The sequence below is a fragment of the Manis pentadactyla genome, chromosome 2, assembly GCF_030020395.1.
Source record: "Manis pentadactyla isolate mManPen7 chromosome 2, mManPen7.hap1, whole genome shotgun sequence".
Taxonomy (NCBI): Eukaryota; Metazoa; Chordata; class Mammalia; order Pholidota; family Manidae; genus Manis; species Manis pentadactyla.
This window is the reverse complement of record NC_080020.1, coordinates 219,171,410-219,191,894: the sequence shown is the minus strand read 5'-3', so window position 1 is coordinate 219,191,894 and position 20,485 is coordinate 219,171,410.

Here is a 20,485-nt window from a genome sequence, read left to right as displayed (position 1 = left end):
CTAAAACCAATAGTAAAGTTGAATTTTAATCCAAAGAGGATCTTTTGAAAAGAAACTCACATAAAGTTACTCAAGGAGGCTGATGAAATAGTTTACTCCAGTCCTACAAGTACAGCCAGTGGCTCTTCCTGCAGTTTACCATGAAGACAGCATTGTTTTAATGCCACCATGCATTCAATGCCTACTATATGGGAGGGATTTTACCTACATATCATTGTTAAATTTCTCCACATCCTCAAAGGGTAGATAATACTAGTCCCACTTATCAGGTGGAGAGTAAAGGATCTGACTGATTATTTTCTCAGAATCAAAACATGGGTAAAAGAACCAGGATTCAAACTCAAGTATGGCTCATCATATTGTATATGTGTTTTTTAAGTTATTATACTCACAGGTATGAAATTATACAATAATTCAAAATTCAGTGCCTTGGAGAAGGTGAAAGCCATCTTGAATTCTACTTGTTTTTTTCATATCTGTAGTACATATCTTATTTTGACTGATTTTTGAGATTATGCAGATAAAAATAAAATGCATTTGTTTTCTTTTTACCCTTCTCAGGAAGCAGCCACAAGTGAGATAAGGACAGAGTATGACTCCATGTTTACAGTTGGAATTTTCACACCTGACAGCCGAAATAATTTAGACTTGCTAGCTCCATCAAGCTCTGCCAATTGCAGAATAAACCCGGCTTTATGCAATGTGCAAGTCTCTGAAATCTGCTATAATCCAAAAAATATAGGGAATCACGTCCTTTTCCTGATGACTTCTAAAACCATTTAAGAAAGGAAAACCTTGATTTTGGATGGAATGCCTTTTATATTATACTTTTCCTCTTTCTTGTCCATTGTTGGCAATGTGCACACCAGTAAATCAAGTATTTTCTTTAAAAGCAGACTTAAGAAAGAAAAAAAGCTATGGTTAGGTAGATGTAAGGAATGAGTGTCTATAATAATTATGCATTTTGGGAGAACTGCAGTAGTCAAAACCACAGAACTTTTCATGCGTGGGCTTCTCCTTGCTGCACACAATTTTCTACCCAGAGGTAGAGAGATTGTAGGCTTGTGCTGTTGTAGGAAGTTCTGCTGACAGTGTTTACAAAAATGGTTGAGAAAACCCATGTCTGTCTGACAGCTTTTTACCACATCAATTATAAATGCATTTTCCCTTGGGTGGTATTATCTCTCGCCCAAGGAAATTTCCACTGTCCTGGAGCATTTGCTGAGGAGAATTGATTAGGAAGGCGGCTTCCCAGTAGATGGAGAGAAACTGCAAATGCTTCTGCTTGTTTATGCTTTTGCCCTTACAGCATAAGTACTGCAAGGATGTGAAAATTACAGCTGAAAATTCAAATGGAAGCTGCTAGGATAGGATTGGCAATTCACCCCCATGGAGCGGAACAGACCCAGATGTGTGGGTTGGAATGGATCTACCTGCACAAAGTGATACTGCTCTCGAGGGAATTAGAGACGTCAGTCGTTTCTAAGAGTAGGAGGAAGACCACGCTTTGTTTGGGGTGGGCCGGAACCATCTGGGTGGGCCATACTGAACAGGTTTTCTCGGATTTGTTTATATAGACTTGGTTTTCTTTTCCTTTTTTTTGATTATACCCATGGGGTATTAACTATAAATTAATCAAGAAGATGAGTTTATAAAAGACAACTTATTCTGGGTCTGTGTCTCAAGACTTTCTGTTTACAAACGTGAGTGACTTTTTAAAACGTTAATACATTTATTTATGTTTGCTTTATTTTTACAATGTAAAAACGGGGTGTATTTGATTCCGAAATAACATAATCGCATTTCAACCTTCCTTTCAGCAGTAATTCATATTGCAGCTGAACAGAAACATTTTGTTTGCTAGAACTTTTTCTGTACCATCTAGCTCAGGTTCAATATCTAGGAAGTAGTGAGTTAATTGGCTACTGAAAAGAAAAATACAGCTTAAACTGATGGATTTATCTGGGAAACTGAATAACTGTATGAAGCAAAATTCTGAAAATTGTTCAACCTTTTGAACCAGTAATCCCATCATTATGAATTTCTCTTTAGGGAAGACACTAAAACTGTGCTGTTCAAAACAGTAGCCACAAACCGCAACGAGCATCTGACATTTGGCTATGCTAATTGAGATGTGCTGTAAGTGTAAAATACATACTGGATTTTTGAAGGCAATTTTTAAAAAAGAATGTAAGGTATCTCTTTAAAAACTTTAATTTGATCATATGTGGATATAAAATATTTTTAATGTACTGGATCATATAAAGTATATTAGATTTAACTTCACCTGTCTCTTTTTACTTTTTTGATGTGATTATTAGGAAATTTAAAGTTATGTATGTGGCTTGCGTTTGTGCCCTACATCTTGTCTCAATCAGATAAACGTCCAAGAAAGAAAAGAATGCATGCATATACAGATGTTTACTATTCATGCAGACATTTTAGTATACAAGCAAAATATCAATGAGAGAGTGGCTATGAACACTATAATACAAATATATGACTAATAGTATGTAGAAGATAGAAATGGCAGTACATAGAATACATATAAAAGTGGAAGGTTAGGAGAAGAAATTGATGTACAATATGTACAGAACTTTGTGAAAATATGTATTTGAAAAGAAAACAATGGGAGATAGAGTGAAAAACAATGTATTTGTAAAGGAAGCAAGATTTTGGAAGAATTGCTTTACTTCTTCAAAATCCCATTATTAGTATTACACATTCTTTACACAATTAAGAATAAAAAGGTAAAACTGGCAGAGAAAGTTGTTTTGACTACTTGTGAGTGTTCTGGATAATGTCGTGTGAAGAGCGCTCAAGTACCTTGCGCACCTGGGTAGCCAGTCATCACTGCCTGGGAATAATAAGTACTTCTGCTGCAGAAACGCCGTTAACAAATGGTTCACCCTTGGAACTTACGATGGTATTTCTAAAGCCTGCACAACTCCACCAAAATAGAACAAAAATCAATCTCTCTCTCTCTCTCACACACACACACACACACACATACACACACACAGAAACTAATTCAGTTCAATCACTAATAAATAAACACAAGTTCTTCCGCCATCTCTTCCTACCCACCATTTATATTTCAATTAGCACCCCCACATATAAGCCCCTATTATTCTATTGTCTCAATGTATCATGTTTGTAGTACTTTAGAGCAGCCTTCTGACTGAGCTCTCTTCCTGCATTCTCCCTGTTCCTCCAGTCTCTGTGCACAAGAGAGTTTCCCTAAATGACTTATCTTATAATGTCTTGCCCCTGTTGGTTAGGAAAAATAATGAAAACCCGAATAAACAACCACACTGTTACCTAACAATCACAGATCAGTTGCCTTTATATGGGTCTTTATTCAACATCAGCGCTTCCATGCTGAGAGTAACTAAATAATTTTTTGTCTCCATCAGTTGACACGCTATTCATCCTTGAAGACTTAGACCAACTATCACCTTTTAATAAAATATTGCATCTGCTACAGGCCAGTTAGTTGAGCAGAGACATAAAAATGAGGTGCCTAACTTTAACAGACACTATGCTTTATCTGTATCACTGAAATCTATTAAGGCCTCACGCGAGACAGCAGCTCAAAACTTCACTCTACCTTCTCTTTAATGGCTTTATCAAAGCAAAGTTTTCTGTTGGTTTTACTTTCTAAATAGCCCTGCATTTCCTCTCTTTATCTGTCTTCCTTTTCTCTAGGTCCACCACCATCATCATTGCCTGGACCCGGCTACCGCCTAAGTGGTCTCCCCTGCTCTGATCCCCTTCTACCAGCCAAACCATTGTCCCCATAACCACTGAAGAATTATTCCTAAAATACAAATCTGATTATCACTTCTCTCCTTGAAGGCTGTTACTTACTCTAAGTTACCTTCAGGATAACATTTGTAGTGGTCTACAAAGCTCTCCATTGCTGGCTCATGATCTTGCAACACCTTTCAGAACTTAGCATTTTTATAGTTTGTGTCCCAGCAACAGCAATCTGTTTCTTTGTTGCTAAATACGTCTTGTGGTTTCAGGTTTTGTGTCTTTTCTCCTGAGCTTCACTCTGCCTCTTTGACTATCCCCTTCCTGGCTGCATATAAGCAAATTTCACATGAGTACTCCTCTTTATCCTTTGAAATTAAAATGAGCATGGTTTCCTGTAGAAAATGATTAGAAAACCAGCATTGATTGACATTGAAAGCTGGTTTCACTGCATTTCTTCTATTCTCTTAACTTCCACAGGCTTTAGATGCGGAATACAGCTAACTATTCATTTTCATGATGTTTCAAAAACATTTGTGTTCATTCCCCTCAGCAGACAGTGAACACCTTTGAGAGCAGAGAATATATTTTATCCAATTTTTTGTCACCAGCTCCTAAAATGTGGTGAGCACTCAATACCAGTTTGTGGAATGAGCTAATAAGCAAAGGCCAGCTTCGCTCATTGCATATGAAAGAGTCATAATAACAAGCTTAAACCTATTGTCATTATATGAATGCCAATGATAAAGCTAATATTTGTTTTATTTAATCTAAAAACTCTTTCCAGTTCTAGCCAAAATATTAGCATGAATGTGAACACTTCCCTTGGCTTTTCTGGCATGTTAGTTTCCACATAATCAAATATCTGGAAATAGACTACCTGGAGAAAGAGAGGGGAAAGGACTATGTAGGCACACATCAACCTTGAACTTACTGCATACATTTCAAGTTTATAAGATCCGTCAGTTACAGCTTGCAAAGGTGAATCCAGGTCCAGATAAATGTTAGTATTAGATATTTGAGTTTTGCAAGGAAAACATTTTCCACTGGGTTGCTCCTTTAAATACCATGACCAGAAGTGCCCACAGGGAAATCAAAGAAATGTGTTTGCCTTTACCTCTCCTTGTTATATGTGCTGTCTGTTCTGGGATTGTGACACTGTATGGCTTTTGTTTGGTGAGTGTGGATTTCCTAAGCAGCCCTGAAATACCTTTTGAAATAACAGAGAAATAAATTGTTATTATATACAATTAAATGGATAAGAATTTATGTTAAATTTACAAAATGTATGCTAAGGGATTTAAAGAATCTACCTGCATTTGCATTATTTTTCTCATATAATTTATTGTAATAGGAACTGAAAATAAATGTTTATAAAATGAGTAAGTAATGCATTAAGCCCTGATGGAGAGGTATTTCAAAAGAAAACAAAATATGTCTATAGATTATATTTTAAAAGCTATATGAAATGACAGGTTTTGATAGTTTGATAATTTCCTTTGTAATTCTCTACTAATAACAAGACCACTCTTGAATTCTACCACATAAGAAATGAAGTGAAAAATTTATTGGAAACATTGTTAGGCTGTGTTCATTTTTTAAAAGAAATGTCCTCTGAAGACTGTGACCCTTTACTTCAAAAGACTTGAGTAGATATTTTTTCCAAAGAAGTCATACAGATGGCCAACAGACACATGACAAGATGTTCCACATCACTAATCATCAGGGAAATGCAAATCAAAACCACAATGAGGTATCACCTCATAGTAGTCAGAATGGCCAGTACCAAAAAGACGAGAAATAACAAGTATTGGTAAGGATGTGGAGAAACAGGAACCCTCAGGCACTGTTAGTGGGAATGTAAATTGGTGCAGCTACTGTGGAAAACAGTATGGGGAATCCTTAAAAAATTAAAAATAGAAATACCATATGACCCAGTAATTCCACTCCTGGGAATTTGCCCAAAGGAAACAAAATTACTAATTTGAAAAGGTATACGCACCCCTATGTTTACTGCAGCATTATTTACAATACCAAGATGGACACAACCTAAACATACCTTGACAGATGAACGGATAAAGAAGATGTGGTATATATACACAATGGAGTATTACTCGGCCATAAAAAGAATGGAATCTTGCCATTTGTGACAACATAGATGGACCCAGAGGGTATTATGCTAAGTGAAATAAGCTAGACAGAGAAAGACAAATATTATATACTTTTACTTATATATGGAATCTAAAGATAAAACAAACAAAACAGAAATAGACTCATAAACACTGAGAACAAACTGGTGGTTGCCATAAGGGAGGGGGTGGGGGAAGGATAAAATAGATGAAGGGGATAAGGAGGTACCAATTTTCCATTATAGAGTAAAAAAGTCACAGGGATGAAAAGTAGAGCACAGTGAATATTGTCAGTAATATTGTAATGTCTTTGGTGACAGTAACTACACTTATTGTGGTGAGCATTTTGTAATGTATGTAACTGTTGAATCAATGTGTCGTATATCTGAAACCAATAAAATATTGTATACGAACTGCACTTCCATAAAAAAAATTTTTAAGTGTGATTCCTATAGCCATTCTTAATCTTGTGTTCCTCCCAATGAACTTTATCATGCATGGGTTACCAAACATCTTCTAAATGCCTATTTTTATCAAGCTAATGTTCTAGAATGTAAGAACTCTGGGAATTCACAAAAATTCAAAGAATCTTCAAAAATGACTGAGACAAGATCCCAGTGCACATATTTAGTAAAATCACAGTCAATTTGGGAGACTCATTTAAGGCCACGCTATATCCAGATGTCAATGAAGACAGTCAATGAGTAAAGCACAATTTCCCCATTAATCAAAGATGTATCCATAACATAAGATGCCATTTATAATCATATGTCCACATTTCTCATTGAAATGTTTAAAAATCAGGGATTTTATAGTGAGGAGTGAAAACATAATAGAAGAGTTTTAATATTTTAAAGTCTTCTCTTGCCAAGCCCAGAGGGTGGCAATCATATGCTGTGTGCAGAGCTTGGAGCAGGTGTCTAAGGGATTGCCTTCACAGTCCATTTTTCTACAGATGGCCCATTTCATTGTGAAGAGCAAAGGCCACTTTTCTGGCCCATAGCCACTCTCTATTCTAATGCCGTTAGATGGCACTAACTCAGGCTTTACATAGCAGCTGATGGCCAAGTAATCCAAGTGTAATTAAAAGTCATGTTCAGAAAACAAAAAGAAATCCCCACAGAGATGTTTCCAGGAGGCAAGCTATCAGGCATCCACACGGGAGGCCAAATACAAAGAACGTATGTGCCAAAAATGACTCGGGGAAGAAAAGGGACCTGGCTAAAGATGGAAGCGTCAAGGAGGGAAGCTGGAAACTCTCCCGCCCCCAAAGCAAGAGCTGCTTATTGCTGATTAGCTCACCTGAAGGTTACAGAAAGCAAAATAAGAAAAACCCGTGCCTTGGACTTGAAACAAGAGAAATGTCCTAAGCTCATTAGCATCAGGGAGCCGACAGGCTTTGTTCCCACACACAATTAACAGAGAGCATTACAGAATAATGACCCTCTTTGGTAAACAGACACAATGCCTGGATGTAGCCCTGGTGCCCCATGCCCATTATGTCTCCTGTGCATAAAGGGGAACATTTGTACTGAAGTCTCTGACATCAGCAAACCAGTGTGGCTGGACTTTCCTTAGGAGAGAGAAGGAACTTACTGAAGCAATAACAATTATAAAGTGGTAAAACAGTTTTGACAGGAAAACCCTTTGGAAAAAAAAATCATCTTTTCTTTATCAGTGCAAGTTTCTGTGATTCAGGTTATAAAAGTAATATGTCAGATGTGTACTCCAGGAAAATTGTGCTGAGTCTCCTTGTCGGTAAGGTTTGAAACTAAAATACAGGCAGAAGCTTCTTCGGGTTGGGTTGACACATTTTTTTCGGGATTATCTTAATTTGGCAGAAGACATAATCCCTTAATGAAATATTTATGCTATAGGAGGAGACATAAATTTGGCTCTGTATAAGCAGGATCATTCCCTAAAACTGCTTTCAGGCTATCTGATTTCCGCCTGTTGAACAGTAAGAGGGCACTGTTTGGATAACTAGTGCTACAGAGCAGAAACCCACACAGAGTCTGTTAAGACTGTTCTGGGAAGAGTGCAGGATAATGGCACTGTGGTTCTTAAAGCTGCTCCTTTTAAATATGTAGGGAACTTTTAGTAACAATGTACATAAAATTATTATTTTTTGTCTCATATTGTTTCCACCCAAAGAGCTGGAAAAATTAGCACTTCGTATGCACCATGCATTAGGGGTAGTCTAGCTTCAAATACAGACAATGTGCCATTTTTGATATTGACTTAGGGGGAAAGTGCTCTGGGGGATCATTTAGACATCCCTCAGCCCCAGAGCAGTTGAAAGTGAGCCTCAGTGAGAGGTTTCTGTGACTGTCAACAGGAAAGCAGAAAATCATCATTAATAAAACACTGTCTACAGGACAGGCAAATTGTGTAAACTGTCAAACTGGAAGTTACAAGCAGAGATATTTAAATTACAGGCAGTAATATATGACATAGCTGCTTCTCACATGGTCAACTCTAGCATGAATGGCTGCAAGTTTGTTTGGGTTTTACACAGTACTTAAAAGTCCAAGAAATCTTAGGGAAAACATGTATTTTAGAGCAACTGTAGAAAAATAATTTTTTATTTAAAAATTTATTGAGGGGACCACACTGTGGGCAACTAGCTCCTGGCTTTTCTCTGACAGAGGCATGTAGATTTTTTCCTGGGTGGCACTGATGTGTAATAGGAATGATGGTTATGAAGTAATATAAATCTATACCACAATCCTATTTCTGCCTGCATGTTACTTAATTTTTCTGAACTCCATTTTCGTCATTTTTTAAATTATGGTTTAATTGATATACAGTCTTATGCTCACGTTTCACGTGAGCAACACTGTGGTTACTACATTCCCCTCTATTATCAAGTCCCCACCACACACCCCATTGCAGTCACAGTCCATCAGTGTAGTAACTTGCTACAGAGTTGCTACTTGTCTTCTCTGTGCTATACTTCCTTCCCCGTGCTCCCCCATATTATGTGTACTAATCATAACACCCCTTAATTGTTTTATCCTTCCCTTCCCACCCATCCTCCCCAGTCCCTTTCCCTTTGGTAACCATTAGTCCATTCTTGGGGTCCGTGAATCTGCTTCTGTATTGTTCCTTCCATTTTTGCTTTGTTGTTATACTCCACAGATGAGTGAAATCATTTGGTACTTGTCTTTCTCTGCCTGGCTTATTTCACTGAGCATAATACCCTCTAGCTCCATCCATGTTGTTGCAAATGGTAGAATTTACTTTCTTCTTATGGCTGAATAATATTCCATTGTGTATATGTACCACCTCTTCTTTATCCATTCATCTACTGATGGACACTTAGGTTGCTTCCATATTGGCTATTGTAAATAGTGCTGTAATAAACACATGGGTGCATATGTCTTTTTGAATCTGGGAACTTGTATTTTTTGGGTAAATTCCTAGGAGTGCAATTCCCAGATCAAGTGGTATTTCTATTTTTAGTTTTTTGATGAAGCTCCAATTTGCTTTCCACAATGGTTGAACTAGCTTACATTCCCACCAGCAGTGTAGGAGGGTTCCCCTTTCTCTGCATCCTTGCCAGCATTTGTTGTTCTTAGTCTTTTAGAGGCTGGCCATCCTAACTGGTGTGAGGTGATATCTCATTATGGTTTTAATTTGCATTTCTCTGATGATTCATGATGTGGAGCATCTTTTCATGTGCTTGTTGGCCATCTGAATTTCTTCTTTGGAGAAGTGTCTATTCATATCCTCTACCCATTTTTTAATCAGATTATTTGCTTTTTGGTTGTCGAGGTGTGTGAGTTCCTCATATATTTTGGATGGTAACCACTTGTTGGAGATGTCATTTACAATTATATTCTCCCATACTGTAGGATGCCGTTTTGTTCTGCTGATGGTGTCCTTTGCTGTACAGAAGCTTTTTAGCTTGATGTAGTCCCATTTCTTCATTTTTGCTTTTGTTTCCCTTGCCCAGGGAAGATGCGTTCAGGAAAAAGTTGCTCATGTTTATATACAGGAGATTTTTGCCTATGTTGTCTTCTAAGGGTTTTGTGTTTTATGGCTTACGTTCATGTCTTTGGTCCATTTCCAGTTTACTTTTGTACATGGAGTTAGACAGCAATCCAGTTTCATTTGCTTACATGGTAGCTGTCCAGTTTTGTCAACACCAGCTGTTGAAGAGTTTGTCATTTCCCCATTGTATGTCTATGGCTACTTTATCATATATTAATTAGCCATATGTGTGTGGGTTTATATCTGGGCTCTCTATTCTGTTCCATTGATCTATGCGTCTGTTCTTGTGCCAGTATCAATTTGTTTTGATTACTGTGGCTTTGTAGGAGAGCTTGAAATTGGGAAGCGAGATCCCCCCTGCTTTATTCTTCCTTCTCAGGGTTGCTTTGGCTATTTGGGGTCTTTTGTACCCCAATTTTAGTACTATTTGATCTAGTTCCTTGAAGAATACTGTTGGTATTCGATAGGGATTGCATTGAATCTATAGATTGCTTTAGGCAGGAGGGCCATTTTGACAATATTAATTCTTCCTAGTCAAGAGCATGTGATGTATTTCCATTTGTTAGTGTCCTCTTTAATTTCTCTCAAGTTTCTTGTAGTTTTCAGGGTATAGGTCTTTCACTTCCTTGGTTAGGTTTACTCCTAGGTATTTTATTCTTTTTGATGCAATTGTGAATAGAATTATTTTCCTGATTTCACCTTCTGCTAGATCCTCATTAGTATATAGGAATGCAACAGATTTCAGTCTATTAATTTTGTATCTTGCAAATTTGCTGAATTCAGATATTAGCTCTAGTAGTTTTGGAGTGGATTCTTCAGGGTTTTTTATGTACGATATCATGTCATCTGAAAACAGTGACAGTTTACTTCTTCCTTGCCAATCTGGATGCCTTTTATTTCTTTGTGTTGTCTGATTGCTATGGCTAGGACCTCCAGTACTATGTTGAATAAAAGTGGGAAGAGTAGGCATCTTTGTCTTGTTCCCCATCATAGAGGAAATGCTTTCAGCTTTGAAATCATGGTGAATTCAGTCTCACAGAACCTTCTTTCTGGTGTTCAAGTGATTTTGCATTGAACAAGGTTCTTCTGCCTTTTCATAGTCCTGGAGCGATAGTAGTGGTTCCATCTTTCAGCTTTTCACTGTTAAGTATGATGTTGGCTGCAGTTTTGTCATATATGGCTTTTATTATGTTGAGGTACTTGCCCTCTATACCCATTTTGTTGAGTTTTTATCATGAATGGGTGTTGAATTTTGTCAAATTTTCAAGATACATCTGTGGAGATGATCATGTGATTTTTATCCTTCTTTTTATTGATGTAGGGGATGATGTTGATGGATTTTTCAATGTTGTACCATTCTTGCATCCCTGGGATGAATCCTACTTGATCATGTTGTATGATCTCTTGAAATATTTTTTAATTCAATTTGCTAATATTTTGTTGAGTATTTTTGCATCTATGTTCATCAGAGATATTGGTGTGTAGTTTTTTTTTGTGTGTGTGTGTGGTGTCTTTGCCTGATTTTGGTATTAGAGTGAATTTGGAAATATTCCCTCCTCTTCTACTTTTTTGGAAAGCTTTAAGGAGAATGGGTATAATGTCTTCTCTAAATGTCTGATAAAATTTAGTGGTGAAGCCAACTGGTCTGGGAGTTTTGTTCTTGGGTAGATTTTGATTACTGATTAAATTTCATTGCTGGTAATTTGTTCAGATTTTCTGTTTCTTCCTGGGTTGGTCTTGGAAGGTTGCATTTTTCTAGAAAGTTGCCCATTTCCTTGAGGTTATCCAGTTTGTTAGTATACAATTTTTCATAATATTCTCTCATAATTCTTTGTATTTCTGTGGTGTCCATAGTGATTTTTCCGTTCTCATTTCTGATTCTGTTTATGTATGTAGACTCTCTTTTTTTCTTAGATAAGTCTAGCTAGGATTTTATCTATTTTGTTTATTTCCTCAAAGAATCAGCTGTTGGTTTCATTAATTGTTTCTATTGTTTTATGGTTCTCAATTTTATTTCTTCTCTGATCTTTATTATGTCCCTTCTTCTACTGCCTTTGGACCTCATTTGTTCTACTTTTTCTAGTTTCATTAATTGTGAATTTAGACTACTCTTTTGGGATTGTTCTTTCTTGAGATAGGCCTGTATTGCTATATACTTTCCTCTTGGAACTGCCTTCACTGTGTCTCACAGAAGTTGGGGTATTGAGCTGTTGTTTTCATTTCTCTCCATATATTGCTTGATCTCTGTCTTAATTTGGTCATTGATCCATTGATTATTTAGGAGCATGTTGTTAAGCCTCCATGTGTGTGTGAGCATTTTTGTTTTCTTTGTACAATTTATTTCTAGTTTCATACCTTTGTAATCTGAGAAGTTGGTTGGTGAAATTTCAAGTTTTTTGAATTTGCTGAGTCTCTTTTTGTGGCCTATTGTGTGATCTATTCTTGAAAATGTTCCATGTACACTTGAGAAAAATGTGTATCCTGTTGCCTTTGGGTGGAGTGTTCTATAGTTGTCCATCTGTTCTAATATGTTGTTCAGTGCCTCTATTTCCTTACTTATTTTCTCTCAGGTTGATCTGCCCTTTGGAGTTAGTGGTGTGTTGAAGTCTCCTAAATTTAAAGCAAAGTACTGCATTCTATTTCCCCCTTTAATTCTGTTAGTATTTGTTGTCCATATTTGGGTGCTTCTATGTTGGGTGCAAGATATTTATAATGGTTATATCCTCTTGTTGGACTGACCCCTTTATCATCATACAACGTCCTTCTTTGTCTCTTGTGACTTTCTTTGTTTTTAAGTCTCTTTTATGACACAAGTTCTGCAACTTCTGCTTTTTCTCCCTATTGTTTGCATGAAATATATTTTTCCATCCCTTCACTTTTAGTCTGTGTATGTCTCTGGGTTTGAAGTGAACCTCTTGTAGGCAGCATATAGATGGGTCTTGCTTTTTTATCCATTCTGTATCTCTGTGTCTTTTGATTGGTACATTCATTCCATTTATGTTTAGGGTGATTATCAATAGATATGTACTTATTGCCTTTGCAGACTTTGGATTTGTGGTTGCTATAGGTTCAAGGGCAGCTTCTTTACTATCTAGTAGTCTAACTTAACTTACTTATTATGCTATTATAAACACAATCTGAAGATTCTTTTTCTTTTTCTCCATTCTTTTTCTACCTCCTCCACTCTTTATATGTTAGGCGACATACTTTGTACTCTTTGTGTATCCCTTCACTGACTTAGTGGGTAGCTGATTTAATTTTGAATTTGGTTAGTATTTAATTGGTTTACCTCCTTTACTGTGGTTTTGTTCTCTTTGAGACAGCTCTTTAGCCTTAAGTGCACTTACATCTAGAGCTGTCTCTTTAAAATACACTGTAGAGATGGTTTGTAAGAGATAAATTCCCTCAACTTTTGCTTATCTGGAAATCATTTATTCCCTGCTTCAAATTTAAATAATAATCTTCCTGGGTAGAGTATTCTTAGTTCAATGCCCTTCTGTTTCTTTGCATTGAATATACCATGCCACTCCCTTCTGTCCATAAAGTTTCTGGTGAGAAGTCTGATGATAGCCTGATGGGTTTTCCTTTGTAGGTAATCTTTTTTCTCTCTGGCTGCTTTTAATACTCTGTCCTTGTCCTTGATCTTTGCCATTTTAATTATTATATGTCTTGGTGTTGTCTTCCTTGGGTCCCTTGTGCTACCATGGAGATCTGTCAACTTCCATGGTTTGAGAGACTATTTCTTTCCCAAGATTGGGGAAGTTTTCAGCAATTATTTCTTCAAAGACACTCTCTATCCCTTTTTCTCTCTTTTCTTTTTCTACTGCCCCTATAATGTGAATATTGTTCCATTTGGGTTGGTCACACAGTTGTCTTAATATTCTCTTATTCCTAGAGGTCCTTTTCTCTCTGTGCCTCAGCTTCTTTGTATTCCTGTTCTGTAATTTCTATTCCATTTACCATCACTTCTGTCTCATCTAATCTGCTTTTAAATCCCTCTTTTGTTGGTTTCATTTCAGTTACTGTATCTTTTAAGGTGTCTATCTCCTCCTGAATTCATCTCTTAGCTCTTAAGAAATTTTCTGTAGGTCCATTAGCATGCTTATGACTTTATTTTGAATTATTTTTAAGGAAGATTGGTAATTTCATTCTCACAGAGCCCTCTTTCTGGTGTTTTAGGGATTTTGGATTGAACAAGGTTCTTCTGCCTTTCATAGCCCTGGAGCAATGGGAGTGGTCGCAGGCAAGTGGCACAGGTGTCTACCGGGAGGACAAAGTCCCTTCCTGCTTCCCGATCACAGTGCCTGTCTTCGCTGTCTGGGGCAGTCTCCAGCCCGCATGGAGTAGTCTGTGAGTTAATTGCCTAAGCTGCCCTCCTGCAAGGTTGCCCTCCTGCTGGCCCAGGTGATGGCATGGGTCACAGTCGAGCAGTGCAGAAGTCTGCCAGGAAGACAAATTCCCTTCCTGCTTCCCCATTGCAGTGCCTGTCTCCACTGATAGAGTGAGTCAGCCAAGCACAGGGAGCGTCCTCTTGTTAATCCTCTAAACTGCCATGGGCAAGGAAGCCCTCAGGATGGCCTAGGATGATGGTGGGGGTCATAGGTGAGCAGCATGATTGTCTGCTGGGAGGACAAAGTCCTTTGGTGCTTCCTAGTTGCATTTCCTGTCTCTGTTCTCTGGGCTGGTTAGCTGCACACAGGGAGTGGCCTCTGGGTTAATCCCCTAAGGTGCCATGGGCCAGACGGCCCTCAGAATAACCTAAGGTGATGGTGGAGGTTGCAGGTGAGCAGTGTGGGTGTTTTCCAGGAGGGCAAAGCCCTTCCATGCTTCCTGGTCACAGCACTTGCCTCCACTGTCAGGGCTGGTTAGCCACATGCAGGGAGAACTCTCTGCATTAGCTGTGTAGGCAGGGCTGCCTTCCGGCTGGTCTGCAACAATGGCAGGGACAGTGGGTTTGTGGGAAGGTCCTGGCAGGGAGGAAGGAGTGGCAGGATGCTTATCACAGTGAGGGGCCTCAGGGCTGCGTTGCCAACCAGGGGGATGGAGCACCTGAAGCTCCTGAAAGTTTTCAACCTGCTGGGCTGAGTGTGCTGGGACAATTTTGCCCATCTGTTCCTTCTCCTAAACCCTTGCCCCTTTGGCAGCCTTCTGACTGTTGAGAAGTCTTTCAAAGCACCTGGTTTTCTTTTGTCCCAGGGCAGCCAGTTGTGGGAACCTGTTCACAGTCTTAGTCTCTGACTTCAGTTTTCAGTCCCTCTAATCTCCAGAGCACCATGCAGTGTGGGTCTTTGCTCCTGGAGTAGATTTATAGGGCTGAGTATTTAGCAGTCCTGGGCTTCCACTCCCTCCCTGCTCTGATTCTCTTCTTCCTGCAGGTGAGCTGCGGTGGTGGGAGTGCTCGGGTCCTGCCGGGATGCAGCTTTTTCACTTTACCCTTTTCCATGAGATGTTAACTTCTCCAAAATGTAGACTGGCTGGTGCACTCTTAATTCTGGTCACTCTTTTAGGAACAGTTGTATTTGCTGTATTTTCAAAATATATGTGATTTTGGGAGGAGATTTCCACCTCACTTCTCACACTATCATCTTTTTTCCTCCAGAAGCAATTTTCCTCATTTTTGAAATGGAGATAACAATAGAACTTACATCAAGAATTTTTGTTAAGTATTAAATGAGCTCATGATTGTTCCAAGCTAAACACAGCATCTGGCATAGGATGATCATTCAAAAATCACACACAAAAATAAAATTAGTCAAATAGATTCAGTAAATCATGTATGACTGTCTATCAATGGACCACTTTAGAGTCAGTGACTGACATCGAATAAAAGTTTGCTTTGACAAAGAAAACTCAATGAGTGTAAAGTCTTATTACTCCATCAGGAATAACTTGCAGCAACCATTATTATTATAAGGATAACCAAGAAGAATTCTTACACCTTCCAGGAAAGAAGGGGCATTTCCTCACTTCCTCTAGCAGCCTGTTGAATACTATGTGACATTTTATTTCTCCCAACCAAGCAGATTCTTCTAAATAAAGCCAAAAGACCCCAGATGGCCACATATTTTCAGGAGAGGCAAAAAGTAATGTGTGAAACATATATTATTGTTGTTTTGATGATGAAAAGCTACTGTTTTTCATTGCTTTTTGGAGCCACATGGTTTGATTTAAAGAAATTGTGGATCATTGCCATTAATCTGTATCTTTACCAGCATCTGATCTTGAAACACACCATTTAATGTAATTTTCAAGAAATTAGAGTAGAACATTCTACTATTAGTAGAATACTAATGTACAGAAATCTTTTGGCCTACCGGAGAAATTCTTATAAACATGAATGAATTTCAAGCACATTTTTCTCTTTTCTTTATTTTGAGAAGAAAAAAAATCCTTTTCTTAAGAATTGGACTGGGAAGACTTTCTCCATCCATTGATTTCCTTGCTGCATATATTTGGCCTTACAGTAAAACAAAATTTCAATATGTAACCTGGAAATCATTGTTAGACCACAGCTGGGGCAGTGGGCAGAAAGTAAAGTAAATAACAGAACTATGACTTTTCTTGGATAATTTAAGTTTCCATTCTGGAAGGAAAGTTTACAAAATTTCTCTATAAAATTTCAAATATTCAATGAACCACTTCCATGGGCTGTAGCCAAGAGGAGAGAAGTCTTTTTTATTTTATTTTATTCTTTTCATCAATCATAAATCAGTTATAACTTAAACTTCAGAATTTCTTTTGGAGATTGGTTCTGTTCAATAATATCAAAATTTAGGTAGACTCATAGAGGTCATAAATTCATAAACACTCTCTCTCATGCTTATTTAGCTAGCATCAATGATACAGACTGAGTAATATTGCCAACTTGACTTGAGAACAGAGACAAGAAAATACTGGGACAGGAATTCAACCTGAAGAGGTTTACAGAATTCTCTTACTGCTTAATAAGACTTCAGTTTCCTCTGCAATGGGAGTGTGGGAACTCTGACACTCCTTGATTATCTTTACCTTTGGTAAGTCAGGCCTTCCAGCACTTGTTCGAATAAAAACAAAAAGTCAGAATCGGCTGCATGTCAAATTGGCATCTCATTGAAATTTACTTCTGAACAAGATGGTTTATATTCTGTTTATTTTGTATACTTTGAATTACCCTTTTCCAGGAAGAAGGCATTTATTTTTGCACAAAAAATGAGAGGCATAATATTTATGAAGATTCAGTCAATACATGTTTCAGGAAATACATTTCAAATACAAAAAAAAAAGTTACGTGGAGGGAAAAGTGCTTCCATGTGTTTATATGCATTTTTCTGTGAAGAAATATCATAGATTTTATCAAATCTCAAAAAGTCTTGAAAGTAAAGACATTACTGAACAACTGATCTGTGGGGGAACCATTCTTAGTAAAAATATTAGAAAAAATGAGTAAAGCATAGAAAGTTTAGATTTTGAGGGCTACTAAGTAGAATTATAATTAGTCTTTTAAGTATTCTTATTAAAAGAAGAGAAAAGGAGTAAAGAGGTTATCCTCTCTGAAGTTGCTTGGGCAATGTCTAGGGCTGAAGCCATATGTACCCAATATCTCAACCAGGTGCAGCTAACAAACTTGCTATGAAGGCAGATACGTTTTCCCTCCCAGGATACAACTGAATTTGAAAATGGTTCCTTCCTTAATCAGAGACACAGAATCACCTAGATAAATTATTAAAATGCAGCTTTGGATGCAGTAAACCCGGGATGGAGCCTGAGGGTCTGCATGTCTAACGGTGGCAGATGAAACCCAGTGCTACTGCTGTGTCACACGCTGAGTAGCCAGGCCGAAGCCACCAATGAATGCTGTAGTGAGCACAGAAAAGGTGGAGTGGCATTTCATCTGACTTCCTGACTTTGCCTTGCTACCTACACCCAGGGCAGGCAGCAATGCCTCATACCTGCGCTGTTGCCGTGGCCTACGAACTGTTCTCGTTGCTTCTAGTCTGTCCTCCTCCCCCAAATAATAATTATGACTAGTTATCATTATTATTATTGTTGTTGTTATTGTCGTTGTTACTACGATTATCCATGCTGTCTGCCAGGTACTCTTGTGCAACACCCACCGTAAGTACCAACTCATTAATCAATTGCTGTGGCCCCCGTAGTCAGCTCCCCAAGCAGTATGTTTATCGTGTACTCTCAGGCTCCAAACCTTTCAGCAGATGCACCAGTCTGGAATGCGTTCAGACTGTTTTCTCCTCCTCGACTTTCCCATTCACCATCATTGTTCTAAAAGCAGAATGTCCCAGTGAGGCAAATCTCAACTTTGTGCCTTTCTGTATGAAATGGAAACTCTAACCGATCATTATGTAACTAGCAAATAGAGTTGCCTTCTGATAACCTATACTCTAGGTTTTTTCATCTTTTCCTTAGTCGACACATAAGGCTTTTACAGTATTGATAATCCTCTGTGCATCAGAGAGGGTACCAAGCATTGCTATGTCTAGATTACTCAGCATTTAAGAGTAAATGTTTAAAAGAAAGAGTCTAAGGACTCTCAGAGGAAAAACAGGAGAGACTCTACTAGGACCAAGGATAAATTGGCAGGTTCATCCTTATTTTTCTTTTTAATATCTTGATAACATGTTCATCCAGTGTCTTTGTTAATTGAGGTAAAGGGTTATGACAGTAAGTTAGGAATATCCCAAAAATACGTGGCAGTGCAGTTTTCGTGAGCTATAGAATTCCTGGGGAAAAGTGTGCTTGTGTGTTCATTCACAAATATTAGTATCAGCACTAGTCAAAAGTAGAAACAACCCAAATATCCATCAATGATGAATGAATAAGCAAAATGTGGTGCATCAGTAGAATGGAATGTTAAGCTCTGAAAGAGGATGAGGTACTGATACACATACAACATGAAAACATGTTGCTTGAAAACATTAGGCTAAGTGGAAAAGGCCAGACACAAATGGCCACACATTATATGATACCATTTATATGAGATATTCAAAAGAGACAAATCATAGAAACAGAAAGAAAATTAGCAGTTGCCAGGAGCTGAGGGGAGGAGAGATTGTGGAGTCGGGTTTCCTTTTGAGGTGATGAAATATTTTGGAACTACATAGAACTGGTGATTTTACAACACTATAATAAATGCCAGAGAGTGTCCATCTTAAAATAATTACAAGTGATGATTTTGTAGTATGTGGATTTTACCTACAAAAATACACATGTTTGAGAGTGTTATGGCGGGGGAGGGGGTATTATGGTCTCTATTTCTCACTGGATTCACTGCTGTCATGAGGATACTCAGGTCTCCCATAACTGTCAGCAGATAGGCCTTCCTCTCCTTAAAGTTACCACCAGGATCTCAAAAGGCCAAATGGACTAAAAGGAGCCTTTGACACAGACTCCCAATTCTCTATACTAATCTTACCAATATAAGCCAACCTATCCAGAATTCTGGACCTTTCATAATATGATTTATCATGCCTTTACCTTATTTAGCATAGCTTCCCAAATTTAACCACTGCACCATGTAGATAAATCACCTTGGAATTTTATGAATGTATGAACACAATTTTCACCTCCATGCCTTTCCTATTATTATTAAACCCAGCTGACATATTCCACCTTCTCCACTAGACACATCCTACCGATTCTCTCCATCCTAGGTAAAGTCCCATCAGTCTTACCACCACTCTTTTCTGAAAGACTGTCTTCCCTTTTGAACTAGTGAGTTATAGCCAACGCTGATTACTCCTTCGAGTCTGTGCTACCTTGTGTTCTCAACTTGTTCATGAGAATTGAGACCATCTTCTTTAGTACAACTTCACTAAGACTATAGGCCACTGATCTCAAAATAACCTAGCTGTTTGTGCAAGAAAGCTTTGCCCAAAAAGATGACCTAATAATTTCATAGCTGCCTTCAGGAACTTTCCACAGATCAACTGATAAGAGATACCTAGGAAACAGCTTACTTATCAGCCACAGTTTACTTACCAAGACTCATTTCAAGTTCTTCAAGATGCTGTGTCTGCCATTCTAAGCAATTAATGTTACAAACTGTACCCATTCAATTCTCCTGCCTTTGAAGGTTTGCCTTCAACCACTTGAACTCAGACCCCAAAGCCCTATCAATACTCTAATCCTAGTTTCCCTAGTTCAGGCATTTCTGAGACTATGAAGATAGTGTTCTCCCTTAATGCAGAAAGTCCTAACAAAGGTTTAGTTTCATTTGATTAGCAGCTTTCTAGTGATAATTTGGGGAAGTTCAACATCCTAAAGTAAGAACAGGGCTTCCTTCTACTTACTTTGTCCACTTAACCCTGGTAGATATGAAGTGGATACACTTCATAGAGGAAGGAGAGAAGGAAGGTGGGTGGGTGGGAGGGTCTGTTTGTGTGTGTGTGTGTGTGTGTGTATAAGGAAGGGAGGGAGACAGGGAAGCAATAGTCCCGGGTGTCATTTCAAGACAGATACCATGATGTGAGCCATCATCATGCAAATGGCATGTGCCATTAAGAGCTAAGGTGTGGAAGAATCTAGTTGTGAGTCAGAGCTTCTCTTTTAATTATGCACACAATTATCAGCCACCTCTGGGATATGACTTGTTCAAATAGAAAAGTGTC